At 40.2% G+C, this 25,791-nt stretch overlaps 1 protein-coding gene and 1 pseudogene across 2 annotated transcripts in view; one reads left to right on the top strand and one right to left on the bottom strand.

Annotated features, from left to right (window-relative positions):
• BMI1 (BMI1 proto-oncogene, polycomb ring finger) overlaps nucleotides 1-25,791 on the top strand; it is a 127,703-nt gene that overhangs the window by 1,966 nt on the left and 99,946 nt on the right. The window lies entirely within an intron of this gene.
• Nucleotides 1,275-1,849, bottom strand: LOC142488768 (small ribosomal subunit protein uS8-like; annotated as a pseudogene).

Below are 25,791 nucleotides of genomic sequence, written 5' to 3' on the forward strand. Positions count from 1 at the left end.
ATACACATGGCGCATAATTCTTTGTTTGAAATTATTTTTAACGCATTGCGTCATGTTGAATACCGTATGTGCATTTTTTACCTATAACTAGTACTGTATTAATAAATTTAATTATTGGTGTAATGCTATTTGTAATAGCCATACTGTGAATATAATATATGTATATACTAAATAATAATGTTTCTGTGTGCTAATAAAAGGAGCAAGTGCGTCAAACTCAAGTTCAACTTGACGTAAACTGTAAAAAAAATGTAATAGTGCAAGCACGGAATGAAGTTGCTATGTATCTATCCAAAAATGTATTTGACTCAACAGGGATGTTTCATTATACAAGTAAAAAATAAATAAAGATATGATATATATATATATATATATATATATATATATATATATATATATATATATATATATATATATATATACAGTGTTCGACAAACCTATACATTTGCTCGCCCCGGGCGAGTGGATTTAACCCCCGGGCGAGTAAATTTTGGCCCAAGCAGCACACGTTTGGTACTAGGTGGCGAGTAGATTTTTTTGTGTGGCGAGTAGATTTTTTGGTGATTTGTCAACCACTGTTTTTATATATATATATATATATATATATATATATATATATATATATATATATATATATAATCTCAAATGGATATATTACTGTATGCTCATTTGCATGTCTTAGACAGGTCTGCAACTCCGCCTTTCACCATTATCACCCCGCACACAGCAAGACATGAAAATGAGCATACAGTAATATATCCATTTGCTATATGCTTTGTTGTGGAGGGTTTTTGTCACTTTTTTACCCAGCATAATTTAACTGAGTATATATATATAGTTAAGTTATGGTGGGTAAAAGAAGTGACAAAAACCCGGCCGGCCAATTATCAGCAACTTCTCGGGTTATGTCACGGTCCCAAGCTCACCATACAACGCAGACCAATGAGAGCCCCGCACACAGTCACCTGCATACTCGGCGTGCAAGACTGAGCGAGGGTCCCCCAGGTCTCCACCAATCCGTTTGACTGGATCATGCCCTCGCCCTCAGTGTGAGAGACAAGCTTTTCAAGCTCATTAGTGCTTCATCTGATCCGTAGGCACAGTCGTGCCAAGGCCAAGTGTTAGGTGACTAACCTGATCCCTTTGCAGTTTAAATAAAACGAGCCACACTCAGAAATGCCAATGGCACCGCCGGATATGTCGATTTTGTCACTTCGGTTTTTTTTTTCATTTTCTTGTGATAGCAGTTTATTTGTTTGCCTACTTGTACATATTTAGAAAAAGAATCCCAGAATTTTGCCTCCCGTGTGTTTTTTCGCCTAGCTTCCTCGAGATCAATGATGTCAGCTGAAGTTGTTAGCCCAATGCACTCAAACTAACGTGATGGCAGGAAGGTTGTTCTGTCAGTTCTCCAGATCATTTAGTTGAACATCAAATCTTTGGCTGATGACACCACACTTGTTAAATCTGCCTGTGAGATTAACAACAATTTTTTTCAGCTCTATAATCATCAATAATCTCAAATTTACCAATGTAACCATGCTTCATAATCCTTGTAAGGCAGAGGTTCTCAAATCCAGTCCTCAAGACCCCCTACAGGTCAGGTTTTAAGGATATTTGAGCTTCAGCACAGGTGACTAAGCCACTGATTGAGCCACCTGTGCTGAAGCAGAGATAACCTGAAAACTTGACCTGTTGGGGGGTCCTGAGGAGTGCAGTTGCGCGCCTCTGCTATAAGGAATTGCACAATCACCTTGGATCATGGTCTGATAAGAACCTGCTGCTTACTTCGTTTCTCTGCATTGTTGATCCTTTTTAGAGCATCCTCAAGAACATTCATGCGTACCATAGTGCCGGTTCTATTAGTACTGTACTAGGAGTGACCCATTCAGTGCTCTGCAAAAGGCTGCATGCTCTAACAGTGCTGTGATTTACCTGCTGCCAGGATATGAGAGCTGTTACTTGCATAACAACAGTAGTTTTGTTTCAGCCGTCCAAATGGTATCCAAGCTTTTAAGTAAACAATGAGCTGACGAGGAGAGTATAGGTCTATCAATATTGTATAAAACGTTCTGTCAGTCCAAATACAAAAATGCCCCCATCTAGTATACATAATTCTCTAACACATGTTACGAAAAAAGCTTCTGTCTTTTGTCACTCCTATCATTTAGTGGAAGATATTATTAGTGACAGAAAAGTGCCCCATCCAAAACAAAAGCTTTTTTTCTAATAATGTGTTAACAAATAAAATAACCACCTACTGTTGAATTATTCACTTAAGTTTTATAGATGTGAATACAGCAGCGTACAATGTAGAAGAAAAGAATTCAAGACTGCTAAAAAATGTATTAGGATCTGCTTAGTCTCGGCACTAAGCAATTCCCTGTAATTCATATGAATGGGTTTTTTACAATTTCCCACTTCACAGGGCAATTCCCCTTAACCCAAATTCTCCACTTGCTACCTGTCCTATTTCAACACCTCTCTTGCCCTTTACCCCCTTTGGGACGAACGTGAGTCGGTGTTCGATATGTAGTGTTGCGTGCGCCGGGCTGCGGCCCCTCTTTTCCACCTTGACGGGCATCCTTCTGCAGTTCTTCCAGGGTTTTCCTCCACATATTTATTTTTGGCCTCCCAGTGTTTCAAGGAAATGAGCCCAGGGACCTCCTCGCCAACCTGCTTCTACCATTGGCAAGACTAGCGAATTATAAGACCAGCCAGGAAGCAGTGCTTGGAACTGGAGGTCCCAATGAACACAAAGGCATTATTTTGGGCAGAGATCACCCACGCCAAGTCCACTGGGACAGCATTACAGTTTACCTACCCCGGTGGGTGCTCTGTTTGTTAACCCCTTGGTTTCTCTTTCAATCACCCTCCTCATCTAGTGCACGGATTATTTTTTGCAGTTGCTTTGATATCTGTGTTTTGTTATTGTCTATCTGGCTTTTTCTTTTTCTCGTTAGATCCTCTAGGGGACCGATGAGTTTCCCATTTCTCAATCAGTAAAGGCAGCTAAAATAGACTGCATAAGAACAGCCTTTTGCTTCTAAGCAGGATGCAGCCACATCTGATTAGCATATTATATGCAGCACCTCACAGCCCGCACAGTATAAACGTCGGCCTCGAGTTAGGTTGGGCTTGTTTTGAAAGGCAGTGATATTTTTTTTTCTCCTTACACTTGGCAGCATTGTCCGCCTTAAATACCTCTTAAATCCTAGCCCAATCACGTCCCTTTATCTACGCCTATGCTATGCAACGGCTTCTAAGCTGTCTTTCTCTTGCAAGGGAGACAAATGCCATTTGTACAGTAAGATTTACATTTTCATCCTGCTTCTCTAAGCTTTAATGTATCATGCAGTTATGGAAGAGTTACCTCTGATGCACATTTGGCTAATAGCAAATTCTGCACTTTGGACCATCACTTTTTGACCTTTACGTAGTATTCAATTGGCCTCTCACATTCTGCATCAAATGTAAGACACTATATTAATGAGTTTTTGCATTTGGCAGAGATATGAATAAAAATTTTTTTTTTCTGGGCATTTTCCAGGAACATTTAACATAGCCCCCAAATTGTCAGGGTCCAACAGTGTCATAAACCTCATCCCCAGTATAATTTACAATGACTGTTCAGTCTTATGTCAAAATGAACAAAGAGCAAGAACCTGCCTAGGCCAGAAGTCTTGGTAATGGACTGGTGCTCATGGTACTAACCGAAATGTTATTTCATAGTGTTAACCCTTAGTTGCAAAAAGTGATACGTGTACCATTTACAAATACTACTGAAAGAGCAGAGCGCTCTGTTCTTGATACATGTGCACCTACTTAAAAGGCGACCGTTAAAATGAAATCAGTTTATATTAGAAACATGCATTTATTCTGTGTATGTCTGTTGGTAAATATGCTATAAAAATAGTGATACTGTGCTTGATTTCAGGAGACCATCATTAGCTTAAGTATATAGAAGCAAAACTATTCAACACCCGCAGTCCGCACTGATCACCATTTCTTCTTGAAATGTCCAGCTTTATTTTTGTTTTTCAAACCATTTTAAGTATTCAGTGTCCGGGGAGGTTAAAATGAAGCTCTCCCCAGACCCCAGTGCTGTGTAAAGGTTACCATGGTAACCTGAGAAGCTAGAGATAAAGAAAATTATGTTTTTCACAAATAGGATTTTTTTTTAAAGAGCAGAACTTGCTAAGAGGACAAAATACTAACATGATATAAGTTTTAAACTCATAGGCCCTTATTCTGTAAGGTGTGATAAGCGCTGATGATGTGCTATCGCAGGAAAAGCCCCCATTTACTTTAATGAGGCTTTTCATGCGATAGCGCGTCATCTGCGCTAATCACACCTTACAGGATAAGGGCCAGATGCTTCTGGAGGGGATAGCTGCACCAGAGTGCCACAGCCCCTACGGCACTCGCAATCACATGATCGCTCCGTCACTGATGACAGAGCAGAAGGGACGGCGTTCTTCCATTCCACTTCATTACAGATCAACGCGATCGCCCTTACAAAAACGAGCAGAGACTTTGTGATACAGCTACTAGGTCGGGGCCCCTGAAGCGCCAGATGCCATGATGTAGTAGCTACGTCTAAAGGGCACCCTAAGGGTTAAACGCTTATTTTACTTATTCAGGAAAAATAATGCTGCAGCCCGTTCAGTGCTGGAGGGATTTGCTACACATTTACCCTTGACTGGCAATACTGCCAAAAAGTTACTGCAATACAATATTTCCCATTAATATTTTTTCTGTCTTATTACAATGTTACATGGGAGAGGTACGTAACTCACGCTTAATTACCTTGTATAGTTACTTACATTTATATAGTAGGTTGTGTATATGGAATAAAATGTACTATTGTTATTGCAATCATTTTTTTGCGATTGTGAGCTGAATGACATGACTCAGAGGGCTTCTTAACAGTATGCAAATAAAATAGATACTTAACAATATGCAAATAAAATAGATTTTGAAAACGTAGCTTAGTCGACTAATTAAATCATAACGCAGAGAAGGTTTTCAGGTAGCAGCTGGTGGGAAAAACAAGGGGAATCTTTTATTCTGCTCATTTTATCATTAGCTTAGTAAATCAAGCAGAAAAAAAGCCATTCTTAAAACAATAACCTGCCTATTTAAACAGGTATGTTTGCAGAACAAATGAAAACTTCAAAGAACATTAACAAATAACATACATGGTCAAATCAATTAATTATTACGCACACGTACACCTGTTAGGTAAAATTTTATATATATAATATATATATAAATATATATATATACACACTCACACACACTTTGCATAACCATAGGCACAATAAAGCTAAACACAATTATGTCAGATATATCTAAAAAATGATAGTTTACATTATATTATTTTTCATAAATCTGTTTACTTTATATAAGCAGTGTTTTTAACGTGACAAATAAAAACTGAAATACTTTACTTATTTCACTTCACACACAACTTACATTGAAACGACTTATTTGTAAAACAGAAGTCCTGGTTATCGCACTATGGAGAGACCCACTCAGGCATGCGATCCCCCGGAGACACCGCAGGAGTCTAATTTGTCTGTGGGGAAAAAAATCATAGAGGTCTATTTAAATATAGATAATGCACAATACAAATTGACAGTTAAAACGGCTGCAAAAATATTGGTGCGTCATTTTTTTAAATTGAAAAATTGTACATCCACCTCATCATAAAAAATGGACACGATGTCCCATCACCAAATTACTGCTGCGAGTTTATGAAAAGGAAATTGATTCCTAAGGGGAATATTAATTAAACAATACAGTACAGACGAATCGGTTGCTTTTTATTTTTATGTTTTTAACTCTAGTTTTGCGCCATTATTACAGCTAAGGGATTCTAGTCAAAACCACTTATGAGGTCATTTACTGAGGCTGTAGAGAAAGAAGCTGGCACATTTTCCCCCCTTGTGTATTGTTTTACAATATTGCTCTGGCTTGGTTCACATTCGGATTGCAAATGAAGCAACTTGAGAAATGTGTGCTGCTTTGTACACTCGCTGGCTGTAACCGTCAAAGCATCCAAAAGCAAAAACATCTTCAAGCAGCAATCCCTTCCAAAAGCCTATATGGGTTTAACTTATATAATGTTAGTATCGTTACACCTGACCCCGAGCATGCTCTGCTTTTAAACAAACAAAAATGTCAATGTTCAAAACCCCTGCTTTTCCCATGGTAACCTTTAGACTGCAATGTGAGAGCTCCATTTCCACCACCTGGACACATTTCAAACGCCTATATATCTATCTATCAATAAATATATTTTAAAAATTGAAAATAAAATGGCGATTAGTACAGGCTGCTTCTTTAACCGTTTGGGTGCCCACGAGACTGAGCCACTACATCATGGAGTCTGGCACTCCAGGGGCCTCATGGCGCAGTAGCGACGTCATCAAATGCCCGCTCGTTTTTCTAGGGGAGATCGCTGCAGGAACGCAGGAGGCGATTTACAATGAAGTGGAACGGAAGGAGGAGGGCTTCTGTCATTCCGTTGCGTCACCACGGAGCGCGCACTTGATCGCGATGGTAGGAGGGGACGTGGCACTTAAAGGGTCAACCCTCCATATTTACTGTTAATTGCTACATTACAACACACCCACTTTTGTTTAAGTGCATGAAATTAAAAATCTTCTGGCGCGCAGAGCACAACATCTGGTCTAGAAAATGGTGGGAAAACTTGCAGTAAATTCTTCTGGGAAAACGCTGGGGTTTTGGCATTTGTGCTGCTGTGTAGCGTGTCTACATGACCTCCTCTATGCTTCATCCTCAAAATGCAACTTTTATCACTGGGCAAGGTCAGTACAAACATGTTGCGGGTCAATTAATATTATGATAATTTAGTGTGCCCACCATTTGTTTTTTTTTCCTTGCTGATTTATATTTCACGTTTGCCCTGACGTAGCATGCGGATTTGGAACGAAGCAATTGGAGAAGTGTGCGGTGCTTTGTAGGCCACGAAATACCGGGAGGTAATAGTTTGTCAAAATTGTCATCTTGACAATGAAAGAAACTTGTCTCATATTTACTCGAAATTATTTGTAACTGTGTCTGGGGAGAAACACCTAAGTGCCTATGTACTAAGGGCTGCAAATTGGCGCATGGAAATCTAATTTAAAATTGCGCTTGCGTGCGTCTGTGTGCTAACCTGATATTTCCCAATCTGCATCATCAGCGACAAAATGATTTGTTTCATTTTGTGTGCACGAAAAAAATTGCGCTTCGCCTACAGATGTGAATGGTATGTACTAAACATGTTTTTTTGGGGGGGGGGAGGAAGGGGGCACAGTGTCGGTTACAGAGGCCCCACGCTATTCCCCAAAGCATTTAAATGAAATGCCGGGGAGCGCGCAAAGCCTCTAATTTGCTTAGCTTGGCTTCGGTGACGCATCGCCATGGCAACGTGACGTCACATGATCACGCGGCATAATTTGAGACCGTTCTTATGTTGGGGGGGGGGGTGGCGGGAGCACTGGTGCTGAGCAACCAGGGGTCGTAGCACAGAAAGTTTGCGCACCCCTGGCTTAAAACATAAAAAGTCTGCTAATAGTGTTAGCGCAAAATAAAGTTGCAAAATATCAACCTTAAATGTTTTTGCCGCAGCACAGATATTTTATTATTTCGGTTAACAAAATGTATTCTTTTCATAGTATGGCTCTAAATTATATTTACTAACACTAGTTATAAATAAATGTAAAAAAATCACAGAATTCTGTTTTTATTTAAATTGTATGAATCAGGGATTCAACATGACGCAATGCGTCAACATTTATTTCAAACAGTGAATTACACATATGAGGCCTTCATACAAGCAACACATATTTTGGGAAGGTTTATACTATTTAAAAGCACCAACATTTTTACACACATTTCTTTATATGTTCTTAGCCCTCAAATTTGCACAAAACACACTCCTTTTATGAATTTGTATGTAATTAAAATGCTTCTGGCGCAGAGCGCAAAATCTGTTTTCAAACGTTAGCAAAATGTAAAACAGTTTGCTGGAATTTTGGAGTTTGTGCCAGTTTATAATCTTTGTACATGACCATGATTTTTATTTTAAATAATCTCAGAGGCGTACATATTTGTTTTGTACCTTTATTACCTAATGTTGGCACTGATAGTTTCTGGACACTTTGGTGGTACTGTCTAAAGCTTCTTAGGAGTGGGTTTGTTGTAAAAATACTGGTACAAAATTGTACCAGTTGTAGCAAACAGACAAATATCTTTGAAAGCAAAGGATTTTTTTTTTCTTTGATAAATCTAATGCATTTGTGCCCCAGAATTGCACCATTCTTGTATTGATACGTAGGCCTCAATTCAGTAAAGATTGGTATATGAAAACATTGGCGTTATAAATGTTTATCACCAATTTTATTTATCCACCTCTTCATTAAAGCCATATCCCCAGTAGTAAAGCAGTGATAAAAGGATTTTTACTGTGGTATTATTTTTAGCGCGGACCATACAAAAAGTAGTTCACGTAAAATTATCTATTTTCGTTATTCACTAAACTCCAGTCAACTAACCCAGGCTATAATGGTCAACATATACACAGTCTTCAATCACGTGTATCTTGTTAGCTAGGATATATTCAATTTTATTCTTGATTCCATGGATACGTTCCATGTCTATTTTCTATTCTATTTGCTATTTGGATTCTTCTTGAAGAATGGATTAATGATGTATACATGTTCACGTTCTGCACATTGAACTAATCTGTCCCAATTGAATTCCTGCATACTTACCCACTGATGCTTCGTCTTTCTGTTGGTCATCAATGTTTGCATTAAAATCTCCCACAATGATCTTAAACCAGCAAAACGGGAAAAATCCTACATGTTTATTTATTTTTAATAACGTAGTTCTGTAGAATTAGGTAATACTGTCTGCATTTTGTTTTACTCCTAATGCAATTTTTGTATGATTTATTAATGTACTGATCATCCTTTGGTTGCTAGAGTACAGCAACCATTTAGAAAGTCACATCCACATCCTCTTTTCAAAGGCTCTGACAATCACCTTTTTGAAATTTGCCATTTGGCAACCAAGTATCACAAGCAGATATGTTGCTGTGTTCCAAACAGCAGACTATATATTACTCTGAAAGCTGTAACAGTAATGTGCTACACTTAGTAATATAATGTTTCATATTAATTGCAGCATTTTACAGACTGCAGTACAAAGTTAGATGGCGGCCAATCAGGTTTTTACAGATTTATAACAAGAGCAGCAAACGATTGCCAGTTTAGGTAATAATGTAGAATTATACATTATCACATGCTTTACATATAAAAATAAGAATGAAAAAAAAAAGTGTGGGGGGAGGGATGTAGTATTGCTGCTTAAGGTGACAATTTCCTTTGTTATTAAGTTAGTTGATTTCAAGGCAGAAGTCCGCCACATTTTCTGTATGACTTAATGTTGGGGCATACACTTGGATAATTTGAAGCTTGTATCTGTTTGTCAAGTGAATGATGATCCTGGCTGCTATTTCTCTTGAACTTTCATGCTCCACTATGGGGCGGATGTATGGGTTATCGCACCGGAACAGGTGCGATGAAAGTACCGGCACTTGATGCATTGTATTGTATTGTATGTCTTTATTTATATAGCGCCATTAATATACATAGCGCTTCACAGTAGTAATACATGTGGTAATAAAATAAATAACAGATCATGGGAATAAGTGCTTTAGACATAAAAGTAACATTAAGGAAGAGGAGTCCCTGCCCATATGTCGTTTATTTATTTCTTGTTAATGAGGAAGCTTACTGCACTGATTCTTCTATTTTCTGTGCCCCTGTAATATAGTATATGCCTGCTTTTGAGCTCAACAACGCCTTCATCTTTTCTTCACTAATGGCAATAATCTTTCACCTAATCTTTTCACGCTAGTCTTTCAGTTCTTGTAGTGCTGCTTCACTGGAGAGAAACCAGCATCTGTACAGTAGGTAGTCAGATTGAGGTTTGCATGACAGCCTGTGTTTAACCTCTGTGGATTCTTAGCACCCTTTGTCTTCACTACTTCTCCCTGAATGCTGTCAAGCTCAAGGACAATCTGGCTTTTAGAGAATGAGAACTATCGCTTTTCGGTATTTTTCATATTTTGGGGTTTGAGGCCTTACTTACAATGCCAGCCTCAACTTTCCCTCTTTAGTCAGTTATTTTGTTTAAGCTTTCATAGCATGGTTGAACCTGCCTGCACAATTTCCAGTATATATTTTCTTGAATACACATTGCCACCTTCTGCTTTGAGACCGTGAGATAAGGGTTTGAGGCAGTGAGATAAGGGAAGGATATAAACATTTTGACAAAGTCCCCAATAGCGGCTGAAACGTTGATCCTACAGTAAATCCCTCACAAGCGGTGAGTGCCTGTTTATATGGATTTGCTTTATATATACTGTACTTCTGCATTGCCTTTTTGCTTTATATTACCATCTTGGCCACTTAATTGTAATAGGCTACACTGTGTTATCTATTTTATTTCTGCGAAAGATACGTGTCAAATTAAAATTGACAGGACTATCATAGATGACAAAGATTTGAAATATCTCACACCTAATCTATATCTTGGCCCTAATAATATTATTAATGAAATGGCTTTCTCTTCAAGGAAAATCAGCTGTGCTTTTCATAAAAAACATATTCTTCTGATCTAAGGTGACCACTATTCTGTTACAAGGGGGGGGGGGGGGTTCTTAGCCCTTTGTCACATAAACAAAATCTTGTTCTATACTGCTAGTGTTTAAACTCCAGTATATTTTATACTGGAGTAATCCTGTGAAATTGTATTTTCAGTTGTAAATATGCTGATATTTATTCTTAGATTTCTATCAATTTTCTTTTAAAACCCGAAAACGGTGTTTCTTTATGAAACCGCTGATCGGGGCACTAGAACACAGAAACTCCAGTTTAAGTAAATGGGCGTTTCCGTGTGATAATGCTCAGACTGGCACTTAAAAAGGACCTCCAATGTGCTATTAATCTGCCTGGCAGGCATCTCCATTATTCATTGAAGTAGTTAAACAGATTTTGATCTCACATTTTATACATGACAACATTAATTAAGCATTGTCTGTCAATTCCCATGTTTAAAACCACATCAACTCAGAGAAGTTAAATGTGCAATGTGTATCACTTAGAGAATGAAGGTTAGGCCTTTACTAGCTCACTGCTATTGTTTGTTTGCCTGTCTTTTTTTTTTAATTATATTTTTTATTAATAACAGAACTGAATTGTGAATAGTACTTTACAGCTTGAATATAAGCTCTTTAAAAACTAAAATCTAGGCCAGCTGTGGGGGTCACACAATTGAAAGCTGTGACATCATCAAGACATGAGGTTTTTGGCTTTCTTTTGGTCACCGAAGTGAGGCAGACTCTGGCATGAATATTTTTCTCCCATCTTGTCTGAGAGATGGAACGATGAATATCTCAGAAACCAGGGAGCCTGCCCAGAGCCATAATCACAGCGGTTCAGCTCCTGCCCTGAAAAACTCCCTCAGTTCAAATTAAAAAAGAATCCAGAAGCACAGATTGCTGCTTTAAATTCGTACAGCGGGTCTTGGGGGGGGGGGGGGGGAGGTGGATCATGTTTTTGAAGCACGGTTTTGTTTATGAAACGCAATTTACTAATGCACTTCCAACTATCAGAGATAAAAGTGATACAAATGTCACATGCTGTGCATATATTGCATGCATGATATGCTTATCTACGGTTTCAATCCCACTTTGAATGTATTTTAGTGAGTTTTTGAAGGTTGCTGTAAAAAAAATGTGTGAAAAAAAATTGCTTGTCAGATTATAAGGTTGTCATGGAAACAATTGCATGTATAGAGTAGAGCAGCATATGTCTGACCCCATCGCTGCCATGCATTGCTTTGCAGGGATTATACGGTTATATACAAGGCAGGCACTATTCATATTTACATTTTCAGTCATTCCATTTTTTCTTCTTAAAAAGTGTGTCTCTATTTAAGTCCAACTAAGGGTGAATGCAGTTACCTCTGGTACATGTAAAACTCAGTAAAACTATTGATTAAAAAGTGAGATGCAGTTTTACCATTTTTAACCCGTTACAGTAAAATTGTGGTGTTCAGTGGGACTCTCCAAATATATAACCATGACTATTTTTATTTTATTTGTATGTAAAAAAAAAAAAAGGGGGCTTCAGTACACTGTTCCACTATGCACACATCTGCATGTGAAAGATAAAAGAAATACGGGTTGTCAAATTAGTTTGACAAACATTCAATCAAAATTACGAGGTAATTATATGATTTGTTTTTTTCTGCTGCCATTCTTTACTGCACCATAAATACCCATTTAAACACATTAATAAGCACCAAGTGTATCACCTTTTAAAAGTATTTTAATTACATTTGAAACTTGGACAGGCATTGCAGATCTATATGACATTTCTGTAAATTATTGTTTTGCTTTTAAATTGATTTTAAAGGAGCAATTCATGCACTTTTTTTTTATTATCATTATTTTTTTAACATACATTTCAAGCAGGGGTTTTTTCGGACCTTAACCCCATTAATTTTAATTTGGGGGATCCCCTGCTTCCCGAGATATAGACCTCCAAAGCCGAACCTGATGACGTCATTGCTCCTTTTGGCCTGCAGGGCGCCGGAGCTTTGAAATTCCCTGCTAGCCGAGTTGATCAGCTACTGACACCCCCTACGAAGGTAAATATCTCGGGAAGCATGGGGTCCCCGTAGCTGAAATTAATGGGGTTCAGCTCCGTCGACCCCCTGCTTCAATCCTATGTTTAAAAAAAAAAAAATGCAAAAATAATAATCCGCTTGAATTGCCTCTTTAAAGGAATCATTGAGATATTTATCTCTTAGGTCAATGTTATAATTAGCATTATTGTTATTAATATTATTGCTATTATTAATAATGTTATAAGTTGTTTATCACTGTTGTGTTTGTTGCATGCATCAGTTTGAGATTTGATGTGTGGTTATCAGACCCGCCACCAACTTCTGTGGCTGTCAATGAATTCCTTTGCCTGTTGTCAAGATCCACCAGGTCTGAAGAGGGATATATACCTCTCTGGCTAACGTGTGTCTCTAGTAAAAAGAAAAAAAGTGTGTTTGCAGGCGCTCCTTTCTGAGAGAAAATCAAGTGCAATTATACTGTGTTAATCAATAAAAAAAATATATATATATATATATATATACATGTAGAGGTATCAGTACCGTGTTAGCCGAGCTTCAATAATCAAAAAATAAATAGATGATACCGTTCTGTGGCTAACGAAATGCTTTTATTTGTGCGAGCTTTCGAGATACACTGATCTCTTCTTCCGGCGATGTTACAATGAATGAAGCAAGGATAACTTAAAAACAGTGTCTCTTGGAATGTTATCTGTGCTTCTCCTTCCCCCGGTGTGGATGTGTTTTATGGCTAGAGGTGTCAAAGGGTAACTGAAAGCAAGTGAAGAAAGATTGTGTATGTGTATCAGTGTGAATAAAAATGAATGGAGAGCCCACAGTATAAACAGTGCTCTACACAAGGTGTGTGTGGAGTGAGAGGGATATAAATGGTGTGGGTGGGTGTGGAAATGTGAGAGTTTGTAGCACAACTAAAAGTGTGTGTGGATACTATGTGGTCCCTATTGGTGTATATGGATGGAAAAATAGGGAGTATTCGTATGTGTGAGAGACAGCTGTGTGTGCATACATATAGCACAGTATGTACAGACATGGCCTTTAGCGCTCATGGGAAGAGAGTTCGCTAGTGTCAGTAATGACTCATAAAATTTCGATCTCTGTTTAGGCCACTGCTAAGTGTCCCGAACAGTTGCATAAATTTGTATTCATGCAACCGTCTCTCTTTCGGGGTTTTAAGATTACCTTTGAGTATGGCAACCCTCAGATCGTTCATCTTATGGCCAGAGTCAGAGAAATGTTCGCCAACAGGACTGTCTCTTGTTCCGCGTGTGATGCTGTGGCGATGCAGGTTCATTCTCTTGTTTAGCCCCTGTCCTGTCTCACCTATGTAGTAGCAGCCCCCTGGGCATTTCATGCACATGATGAGGTACACGACATTGCTGTCCAGCAATGTCGTGTACCTCATCATGTGCATGAAATGCCCAGGGGGCTGCTACTACATAGGTGAGACAGGACAGGGGCTAAACAAGAGAATGAACCTGCATCGCCACAGCATCACACGCGGAACAAGAGACAGTCCTGTTGGCGAACATTTCTCTGACTCTGGCCATAAGATGAACGATCTGAGGGTTGCCATACTCAAAGGTAATCTTAAAACCCCGAAAGAGAGACGGTTGCATGAATACAAATTTATGCAACTGTTCGGGACACTTAGCAGTGGCCTAAACAGAGATCGAAATTTTATGAGTCATTACTGACACTAGCGAACTCTCTTCCCATGAGCGCTAAAGGCCATGTCTGTACATACTGTGCTATATGTATGCACACACAGCTGTCTCTCACACATACTAATACTCCCTATTTTTCCATCCATATACACCAATAGGGACCACATAGTATCCACACACACTTTTAGTTGTGCTACAAACTCTCACATTTCCACACCCACCCACACCATTTATATCCCTCTCACTCCACACACACCTTGTGTAGAGCACTGTTTATACTGTGGGCTCTCCATTCATTTTTATTCACACTGATACACATACACAATCTTTCTTCACTTGCTTTCAGTTACCCTTTGACACCTCTAGCCATAAAACACATCCACACCGGGGGAAGGAGAAGCACAGATAACATTCCAAGAGACACTGTTTTTAAGTTATCCTTGCTTCATTCATTGTAACATCGCCGGAAGAAGAGATCAGTGTATCTCGAAAGCTCGCACAAATAAAAGCATTTCGTTAGCCACAGAACGGTATCATCTATTTATTTTTTGATTATATATATATATATATATATATATATATATATATATATATATATATATAATATATATATATTACCTTCTGGCTGCAGACTAAATCAGGGAAAGTTAGATTGTGAGGTAGTATACCCTCCTATATATGTGGTAATTATTATTGTTAATCTCTCTGTGATTGCGCTTATTGTAGTTTTCTGTTCTTTATATATATATATATATATATATATATATATATATATATATATATATAGTGCTCAATAAAAAATATATCCGTGCAAATGTGTTTATTAAAATTATTCAGTGATATAGAATCGCAGCTCAACCCTTTTGTAGAGACGGTCCAATTCTCCTTAGACAGATCTTCAAAGGTAGGTTATTGGGGACCGCAGATACCACCATATATGAAAAAAAAATATAAACAATATATACAGTAGTGTAGTATTTTCTTAGATAGGAGACATCTTTGGTAAAAACAGAAATGGGGACTCACACTTTCCCAGTGAATCAACAGCAATGGTTTAACCCGATGGATGGTCAGCTCAGGTGTGTTCTCACAACCCAGGGGGGAGCATAGAGGAAAAAAACAACAGAAAAAACACAAACTAAGTGCAGACAATCAGATTCAGTGTGAAACATGTGGTATTAACTTGGCTCTTCTGTGCAGCCTACTCACAAGATAGTAGTAGGTTAAAGGCAATAACAGGATTTGTGGAATCTATGAAGTCTCCTAGACGCAAACAGGATACAGCTCACGCTCAGAAGTCAGGTGGATAAGGGCATGGAAAAATAAAGAGAAATCTCCATGGTGCAGATCAATGGTACAAAAGGATTCTTTATGGTAATGCTAAAAATGCGCACTTACAATGTAAAAAAGTAACATAAACATTTATCACTTTAAAAGTGAATAAGGAATGATGGGGATTATGCCGCAGCTCACCGCACCGCCGTCGCTCCATGACTTCCGTATAGTAGGCCGTCTGTGCTCTCCTCTCCACCGCAGTGTATAGAGATCACCTCCGGCACTCCCTCCGATGCTATACGTCACTTCCGGTGTCCTCGAGGAACTCCGTTGCGTCACTTCCAGTGCGGCTTGTGATAGACAGCTAGCAGCACCAATCCTCACTTCCTGGGCGGGTCCACTCTACGCGTTTCGCCAATAGTGATGCGGTCGACCGCCGGAAGTGACGCGACGCAGTCCAGGAGCCTAGAGGAATCGGGCCATCTATAATTCTTATGTGTATATGCCATTGTGCTCAAATGTAAGTGTGATACTATTCGTTTTAATGTAACTTATATTGAACTAGCAATGTTGCACTAAGAGTGTGTTCTTCTTATATTGAGGACCAATGCACTGTGTCCACCTGAGCTGACCATCCATCGGGTTAAACCATTGCTGTTGATTCACTGGGAAAGTGGGAGTCCCCATTTCTGTTTTTACCAAAGATGTCTCCTATCTAAGAAAATACTACACTATATATTGTTTATAAATTTTTTCATATATGGTGGTATCTGCGCTCCCCAATAACCTACCTTTGAATAACGTGTGTCTCAACTGAAACTGCACTCACCAAAGTGGATAATGGCCTCCATGTTGCCAAATCTCAAGGAAACTTCTCCATGCTTATTCTTTTGGACCTTTCCTCTGCTTCCGATACTGTAAACCAATGTTAACTCTCTTGGAATCCTTGGCACTTTCCTCTCCTTGTTTTCCTCCTACCTCTCTCGTCGCTCTTTCACTGCCTTTTTTGCCAATTCTTCAGCTTCCTTTGTGGATCTCTCTGTTGGTGTACCTTAAGGCTCTGTTTTAGGTCCCCTACTTTCCTCTCTCGTTATACGATCTTGCTGAGTGACCTCATTAACTCCTTTTTGGCTTCAGCTATTATCTCCATGCTGATGACATACCACAATATTTACTTGGACTTAACCTTATACCTGCAGTCCCGTCACAAACCATAGTTTGCAAATAAGCAATCTCTGCCTGAATGGCCCTCAAACTTCATGTGTGTAGTACAGGGGCGCAACCAGATTCTTTTTAGGGGGTGCAAAGTTCTTACCTGCCGTCCTGCGACTTCGCTGCGTCATGTTGTCACTGCGTCATGGGATGGTGTGTTGTCATGGCAACACGTTGCTATGTGACATTGTGTCATCACGGCAACGCAGCATCACATGACGTTGCGACACCGATAGAGGTGGGCCGTCTCTTACAAAGGCTCGCTCTCTCCCCCGGCAATCATTTTCATTTCTGTGGGGAAGAGCGCTCATTACACCCCTACTCGCCTCTGACGTTCATCCTAAGGATGTCTCATCTTTGCACCTTTTTTCTTCTAAAACCCTCTTGCATCTTAAACCCTTTTCACTCATCTCTCCCTCCAGACTGTACCTCAGTATTCGCCATGCACCTTTTCTTTTCAATTTATAATGGAACCTCTTAAACGAATCAGTTAACTTAATTATCTGCGCCTACTCTATTGACTCCACTATATAGTTGGCACTATATAAATACAATTATACATATAGTACATACATGTAAAAAAACAGAGTCACAAAATGGTTACGTTTGAAGCAGCTGCAGGCACAAAATAAAAGTTTTATATGTCTACAAACGCAGCTTGATATATAGCCCCCACTGTAGCTCTAAACAAATGCTAAGTATACCATTCAGACATGGTGTGGTTTTTTTTATATGCATACAGAGCGACATGTCCAGGTAACATTATTAAAGGAACGACATTTTTGAATTTTGCCTAAAGTGTTTGTACAAATATTTTTGCATACAATATCATAGCTGTGTTTTCTTATTGGAATCAGGAGATAGCCATTTTGGAGTTGTAATTTAAGACTTTGGAAGACTAAAGTACATTTTCAGGTTATATTTTAAGAAATGTGTTACCTTGGGCCTGTTAAATCCTGTAAATGCAACAAATTTGTTTCATAAATAGATAACACAAATTGTATAAAAAGTGTCACTTTAACATTTCACACAATGATTACGTCTGCTTTTGGATTGATTCTGGAGAATAATACTGTATATGTTTTACATTTTGTGATTTTGTATTTATTATTGGAATACTGTGAATGTTGTATATAAGAACCTGAAATACTGTATGTAGATATGTATGTGTATAGATAAGCTCTCATATAATGTATTTTATGTTTCTGGTTTTGTATGTACAGCACCCCACCCAAACAATTGTTCATGCACCTAACCTATTGATGTTGTTGAAAGGTGAGCAACAATTGTATTAAATATTAGGAACCCCAAATTTGTATGCAGGCCTAAAAAGTTTGCTCATATAATTGCTCACTCATATTATTACAAATTGATGTCATTTTACACATTTTTACTCAAATGGAGAATAAAACGTAGCTATGTCTGAAAAGAAAAGCAGATGTGTGCATATATTATGATAGATGGCAGGTACAGCAGCATGCAATAAAGTGTAATTATTTAAAACCTTACCACATCCAGTTCAGCAGTTTTACTAAACCCATAGCAGGTTGTGTATCAAGCTCTTTGATGGGTTGACATTCTTAAGCTAGTCTGCCAAACAAGCTTGTATGCATTTTTAAAGAGTTTCTTACTTGTGACATAGACATTAAAGGATGGGATAGCAAATAACACTGAATTGTGACAATTGAATGGCATTTTGTATAGTTTGCTTCATAGAAAGTCCAGACAGTGGCCTAGATTTACTAAAGGTTATTAAATCATTGATCATTGGTAATCATAATTACCTAACGGTAATTAGATCTGAATACAATGGTACCATATTGTAATTACGTGTGCATAGTGAGAATAGTAAATTGTAATTGAACAATAAATACATCCGTTTACTAAGTCACTTGACAACTGTCAAAATGGATTGGGGTACATATACAAATACACTAGATGAACATAATGGACCTCCTCCTTTTTAAGCAAGGCAACTTTTTTTCTTGCTGTAAATTTTGTATCGTGTCACATCACAGCATATCATTACAGAAATGGAAACATCGTCTTGATACAATATTTACATTACATTCAATACTACACTTAAAACTTAACACAACTTAAACGTGTATAAAATAACTACAAATACAGATACTGAGTTATAAAGTAACCGGAAATAAAATGATAAGTTCAATAACTCGTTCATCAGTTGGACTCTCATCATGAATCCTCATGATCCAATTGTTTTCGGTCAATAGAATTATTCAGCCCGGCGGCTGCGCCCCCTCTGCAATGCTTTTGTACCTGTTCCCCACTTTCACTCCTATCATAAAGGTCTCTTATGGTGAACAACTGTTAAATAAGTACTAGGAAATAGGGAAGGGGGAAACTTCGCTGCAACAGTATAGGTTAGTTAGATTTAATCTACCAATGAAGGGTTGCTTCCTGAGAATTTGGGAATCCTAATTCCTTTTATGGTGAACTCATGTAGCACCTCCATTATTACCCATGGGATGTCTTGCGTTTACCCATGGGAGCCACGTAATCTCAATTCTAAACAGGGTATCGTGTACAATATGTGTGAGCTTCTCCATATTATACATGTCTCACACTCTGGATATCCATAGCTGTAGATTGGGAATATTTACCTGTTTCCACAATCGAAGAATAGACCCTTGTGCCACATTAAGAAAATGTAACACTAAAGGCTTTTAAAGTCTATAGTTGGGCATGATGTTCCTGACAAGCAGGACCAGCCATGGATACTCTGGCATTACCACTCCAGTACTATTAAATATACCCTCAAGTACTGCTCTCCAGAAGTGTTTACTTTTGGGGCCGTCCCACCATATATGTAGAAGTGTGCCCGTACTCCTACATTCTCTCCAGCATCTATTAGACACCCCTGGGAAAATCATTCCCAGACGAGCTGGCGTGTTGTACCACCTGAATATCACCTTATATACAGTCTCTAGAGTCTTTATGGAAATGGAGGACAAGCACGTAACCTCCCATATTTTATCCCATTCTTCCAATGTGAGTTCAGCATGTAGCTCTTTTTCACAAGCTCTGTTTGGAGTTCCCTTCACCTTCTATTATGATCCTATAAATGACAGCCAGATTATGCTGAGTCTTCCCATGACACCTAAAAATAGACTCAAATTGGGTGAGTTTTCTCAGAATGTTGGGCTTGTGTATATAGTCTGTCAGTTATCTGTACTGCCATTGATCCCTGTGACCCCAATCGAATTTATTTGCAAAATGACCAACGGGTATAATCTTGCCACAAACAGAATATCCACCAATCTTACTACCATAGCTCCCGTCCATGTTCCGAAGGCACTCTGAACCATAGCTGGAGGAAACTCTAAGTTCCCGCATATGGGCAACAGTGGGGAGAGAAATGTGGTTAAATTACACGAGGACCCTGATAAACATGAACTAATAAACCATACGAAAAGTGCTTCACTGTAACGGGTGCCCGCCACAAACTGGACTGAACCGCAAGGCCGAGGTGGGGATACAGAAACACTGACCTAAGATCGCGTTCAGAATGCAGAGTCATGGTTGTGGGTAGCCCTGTCAGGGTAGGAGAAGGTATGGATCGTTGGGGTCAGTAGCAGTTGTCATGGGTTGGAGAGAATTGGGGATATAAAGGGGCCTGTATCCCCGGACCTAAAACCAAAGCGGTTCAGCTCTGGAGACCCTCTGCACATCTACACTATGAGTAAAACACACATATCAATAAACACTCGTTCCTTACCTTTGCGGCTATGTGCTACGGTAATGAAGCAGCATGAATATATTTTTAATAATACTGTACAGTGAGCAAGGGGGTCCCCTGAGCTGAACCGCGTTGCTTTGTGGACCAGGGACCCCTGCTTCCCGAGTTACAGGCCCCGGTATGTGTCATCGGGTGGCAGTGTCGCCGCCATCTTTATAGCGTCCCATTCGCGCCGTGTCCGCTATAAATATGGCGGCGACACTGTAACCGATGCCCAAAACCGGGGCCTGTAACTCGGGAAGCAGGGGGTCTCTGAGCCACAAATCAATGCGGTTCAGCTCAGGGTACCCCCTGCTTCCGCACAATATTATTAAATCAGGGCCGTGGGAACCATGACGAAAATGTGACGTCATAGGCCTTTAAAAGCCTATGTCGTCTCATTTTGAAGCCAGACGCCGAGGAGGAAGGTCCTCCGGAGAAGAAAGAAGACCAGGGCGCGGCCAATGACGACAAGAAGACCCCAGAAGAAGATACATAAAAGAATACAGATGAAGATGGATTACAAATAGAAGACCCCTGGATTGCCGTGTTTTATTATTTTATGTTTTTTTATTTTATGGTTTATTATTTTATGGATTCCTGTGCTTGGTGGATTGGTTCGAGAGTAAGCTGTTCAACGGGAGTCGGTGAGTGGGTCAAGTAATGGTAAGTGAACTAAAGAAATGTATTTTATTTAACTTGTTAATTTTTTTTAAAGCTTTTTTTAACATGTGTATTTATTTATTTTTGGTATCTCATTTCTTGCCACTGTATGTATGTATGTATGTCTAGATCGATATATACATACAGGGTAAGAAATGATGTTGTTTTAAAAATTGATTTGCTGTGTTTTAAATTAATTTGGCTATGCTGCTATGCATAAATGTGTGTATAATGTATTGTAAAATTAGATAAATGTAATTGTTGCTATTGTATGGTGTACTTTAGGTCAGGGTGAGGCTTGCTTTTGTATATTGTATTCTTGTTGGGACTTATATTTTTTCACAGGATAACTTGTCCTGTTCAACTCTTGAATTACTTAATTGTTTAATTGTTAGGGATGGAATGTAAATGCTTTAGGGATGTAATTAATGAATGCTAATTGATTTATGTTTACTGGATTGGTTTAAATAGTATACTTGTTTGGATGTATTGGTATTTTGTTTTGAATATGTTATTGTTAACATTCATTTGCAGAATGTATATGGTGCATAGATTGTATGCATCATATATACAATGTAAATGCAATGTTTTGATTGTCATTTGAGGTTTTTGATTGGCATTTGAGGATTTTGATTGGAAGATCAGATTGGATTATTAAAGGTAATGGATTTTATTGTAGTGTGTCTGTATGGAGAAGTGTTATTTGTAGTACAGCATGTTTTTGATAACCCTTCTACATTTATTTGTATATTGGTTCATCATGTGTGTGTATATATATATAGTTGCATGATGAAGCCACTGTAAAAATGAATGGGTGAAGGGTGGGTATCGGGCCAGTGTGGCTTAACCCCTTAATTACCTTTGCAGTTATTATCCGATAAGGTGTTTAAGGGGTTAACTGAGATCTTAATGTAATTGCAATGTATTTGCTTTGTATTGGCTATGTATTTGGGGGCAACGAAAGACAAGGATGTTGCTGGCGACGGGGGATTCTTATTGATGAGGTCAGTAGTACTTTATTTATTTTAATATGCTAGTTAATGTGTTTAATAATGGGCAAATAATCTATTATCCTTCTGGATAATAGTTATTTTGCACATTATTGTACTGTAGGTGTTGGGGGGGGGGGATGTATGTATTGAATGTATATGCCAGGTTTATTTTTTTTACATTCAGGGTTGGTTTCTTGGTTCTGCGTGAGACCTCTGGAGACCACCTGCGGTCTCCTCGGGTATCTCACGGGTATCAGGCTGGTGGTTCCACGGGTGACACCTGCGGGGATGAAGCGGTGGCCTCACATCTGTGGGGGCACCACGTACCCATACTCTGTGGGGATGAAGCGGTGGTCCCACATCCGTGGGGGCACCGCGGACCCATAGGTGCGGGGATGAAGCGGTGGTCCCACATCCGTGGGGGCACCGCGGACCCGTAGTGAGCACTCGTGAGTTCCCCAGACCCCCGTGGGAACCATCCGAGGCCCCGCAGACACCTGTGGGGTCTGACCCGGGGCTCCGAGACATCCGCGGGCCTACCGTGGGGACCCAATTGTGGCCCATGGTGACCCAAGGAGACCACCTGGGGGCCATGGCGCTTGGCGGGACCCACCAACAGGCCTCCAGAACCTTTTTGAAATGAGCTGCTGGTACCCTGTAGGTCTGTCAGGTGCCCCGCCAGCCCGCCGGGGACTCGCGTGGGGCTGGGTTATGAACCCTGTATGTAAAAGGATAAATCATGTATTTATGGGGGGGCACAGGGGGTTGGTAATGTATTTAATAAATAGAATAATGTTTATTGTGGGGCAGTGTATTGTTTTTATTGTGGGTACTGGGGGTGGGGGGAGGGGGTATTGGCCCCAACGGTATGTGGGTAGGCCTCCCTTGTGGGTAGTGGGTGAGGGTGGTTAGGCCTCACGGGGTGGGGGGTTAGTGGGGGAGGGTATGTAGGCCTCCCGAGTGGTGGGTGAGGGTGGGTTAACCCCTTAATGACTGTAGCGGTTAATAACCGCTATGGTGATTAAGGGGTTAGGGGACATTACATTGGATGTTTTCATTCTTGTGTCTGTTTTGCTGTAGCGGAGGGGGCATGGGCAGGATGAAGATGAGGATGGCCTTCAACTTGGCTGCCGGACATGGGTGAGTACTATATGTATTTAATGTATTTATTGGTGTTTATGTATTTCAAATGGGCACATTCACTATTATCCATTTGTGGATAATAGTAATTGTGGCCATTACTATACTGTATGTGTTAAGGGGGGTTATTTCTTTAGAAGTATGTATGTGTTTTGACATTAATTTGGGGGGGGCACATAATTGGTACTGCAGGCCTATAGTATCACCCAAGGGCCCCCGCCGGCCTATAGTATCATTGATGTGCATATATGTGTATGTTAGGTGTTATAGGGGTTGTTGGGGTTATATATATATATCTATATATAGATATATATCTATTTATTTATTTATATTCATTTTTTTTAATTTATTTTTTTAGATATATTTAATTAATTATTTATTTAGTGTGGGGCTATGTGTGTGATTATTTTTTATTGTGGGTAGCGGGTGTGGGTGAAGGGGGTATTAGCCACAATGGTGGTTGTTTAGGGTTTGCGGGTGAGTAGCGGGAGGCCTTAACCCCTTCATGACCGTAGCGGTATTAACTGCTACGGTCGTGAAGGGGTTAAGTGCACACGCAACCCCCCCCCCCGCAAGCCCTAAACAAACAAAGGCCAAATACCCCCTTCACCCACCCCCGCTACCCACAATAAAGCTGTCACGGTGGGTTAACCCCTTCATTGCCTTAGCGGTTAGCCGCTAAGGTAATGAAGTGGGCTGTACATGCATTTTTCCTGCCTCGGATGCATGCCGGGGGACTCCGGTGCAGGTATCAGCTCCGGAGACCCCCGGCATCAATCACAGACAGGAAAAAGGAATGATTTTTTCTAAGTGTCGCCCTTGCCGATGCTTCTCCTCCACAAACTTGCCAACTTTAGTTGGCGGGCTGGATTGCCGAAAAACTCTCCATTCTGGAGTGCCGATCAGCAGCGAAAAGCTGATCGGGGCTACTTGAAATCAGCCGAGTTCAAAAAGTGCTGATAAGTGGCCCGATAAGTTTTTATCGGCAACAAAAATTGCCGATTTTTCCCATTTATCGGCGCTTACTGAATCGGGAGGGCAAATTTGGCGAAAAAATGGTGATAAACGGCCTATCGGCGCTTACTGCATGAGGCCCTATGTCCCCATTCCAATACCTTTCTTTGGAAGGCTGGTGAGACGAACAGGCGTCCTTCAGGAACCACAAGACCCTCTGGGATTTGGGTTTGATCCTGAACGATGTCGCCTACAGAGTCAAAGGTAGCCTCTGAGATGATGCGTGAAGATGGAAGAATAGGTTCGTCGTGATCCTCCGCAGTATCATCGACAAAGAATTGACGGAAAGAGCATCTGCCTTCATGTTTTTGGAGCCTGGCAAGTAAGAGATGATGAAGTTAAAGCGAGAAAAGAATAACGCCCACCGCGCTTGTCGTGACCCCAATCGGCGGGCTCCCTCAATGTACAAAAGGTTTTTGTGATCTGGGAGTATGGTCACTGGATTTTTCGTCCCTTCCAGCAAGTGCCTCTATTCCTGTAAAGTCATCTTTATGGCCAAAAGTTCCCGATTTCCCACATCGTAGTTCCGTTCGGCTGAGGAAAATCTTTTGGAGAAAAATGCACACGGTGCAATCTGGCTTTAGGATTTTTTCGTTGACATAGCACTTCTCCTGAAAGGAGAAGAAATTCGGCGCAACTGCGCATGTCTGAAGAATGAAGCTCCCGCGGGGGGGGGGGAGATCGCGGTGTAGCCCTTGTGTGTGCAATAAAGTTTTTTTGAAGATACATCCGGGAGCTTCATTCTTCAGACATGCGCAGTTGCGCCGAATTTCTTCTCCTTTCCTGACGTCCCAGACGGCGGCACGCAGGAGCTGGCGAGGAGAGCGGGTCCCAGACCGGAGGAGCAGGTGAGGTAAGATTGATATCCCCCTGCAACCGGTCAAGTCCCTCGCATTTAGCTCCAGTGTCTGACACACACCCACTGGGTGGTACTTGTGTTATACACAGAAGCGCAGGACAGATTCTCTTGCAATTAGCACTTCTCCTGCCCCAATATCCGATGCGTCTCCTTCCAGAGTTACGTGTTGAGCGGGATCTGGATGTACCAGAGCTGGGGCCGAGGCGAAGGCTGTCTTTAGTTTATCAAATGCATTAACCGCCTCTACAGACCATTTAGAAGGATCCGCTTTCTTTTTGGTTAAGGCAGTGATGGGTGCCAGAATGGAAGAAAAGTTCTGAATACATTTTTGCGGTAATGATTAACAAATCCCAGAAACCGCTGGACCACCTTCAGGCTGATGGGACGAGGCCATTCCATAAAGGCTTTGACTTTATCTGTGTCCATGGCTATTTCGGTATCCAAAATGATGTATCCCAGATACGGAAAGGAGGTACTGGTTTGGTGGAATTGACATTTCTC

Source organism: Ascaphus truei, chromosome 2 (genome assembly GCF_040206685.1).
Source record: "Ascaphus truei isolate aAscTru1 chromosome 2, aAscTru1.hap1, whole genome shotgun sequence".
NCBI classification, from domain to species: Eukaryota; Metazoa; Chordata; class Amphibia; order Anura; family Ascaphidae; genus Ascaphus; species Ascaphus truei.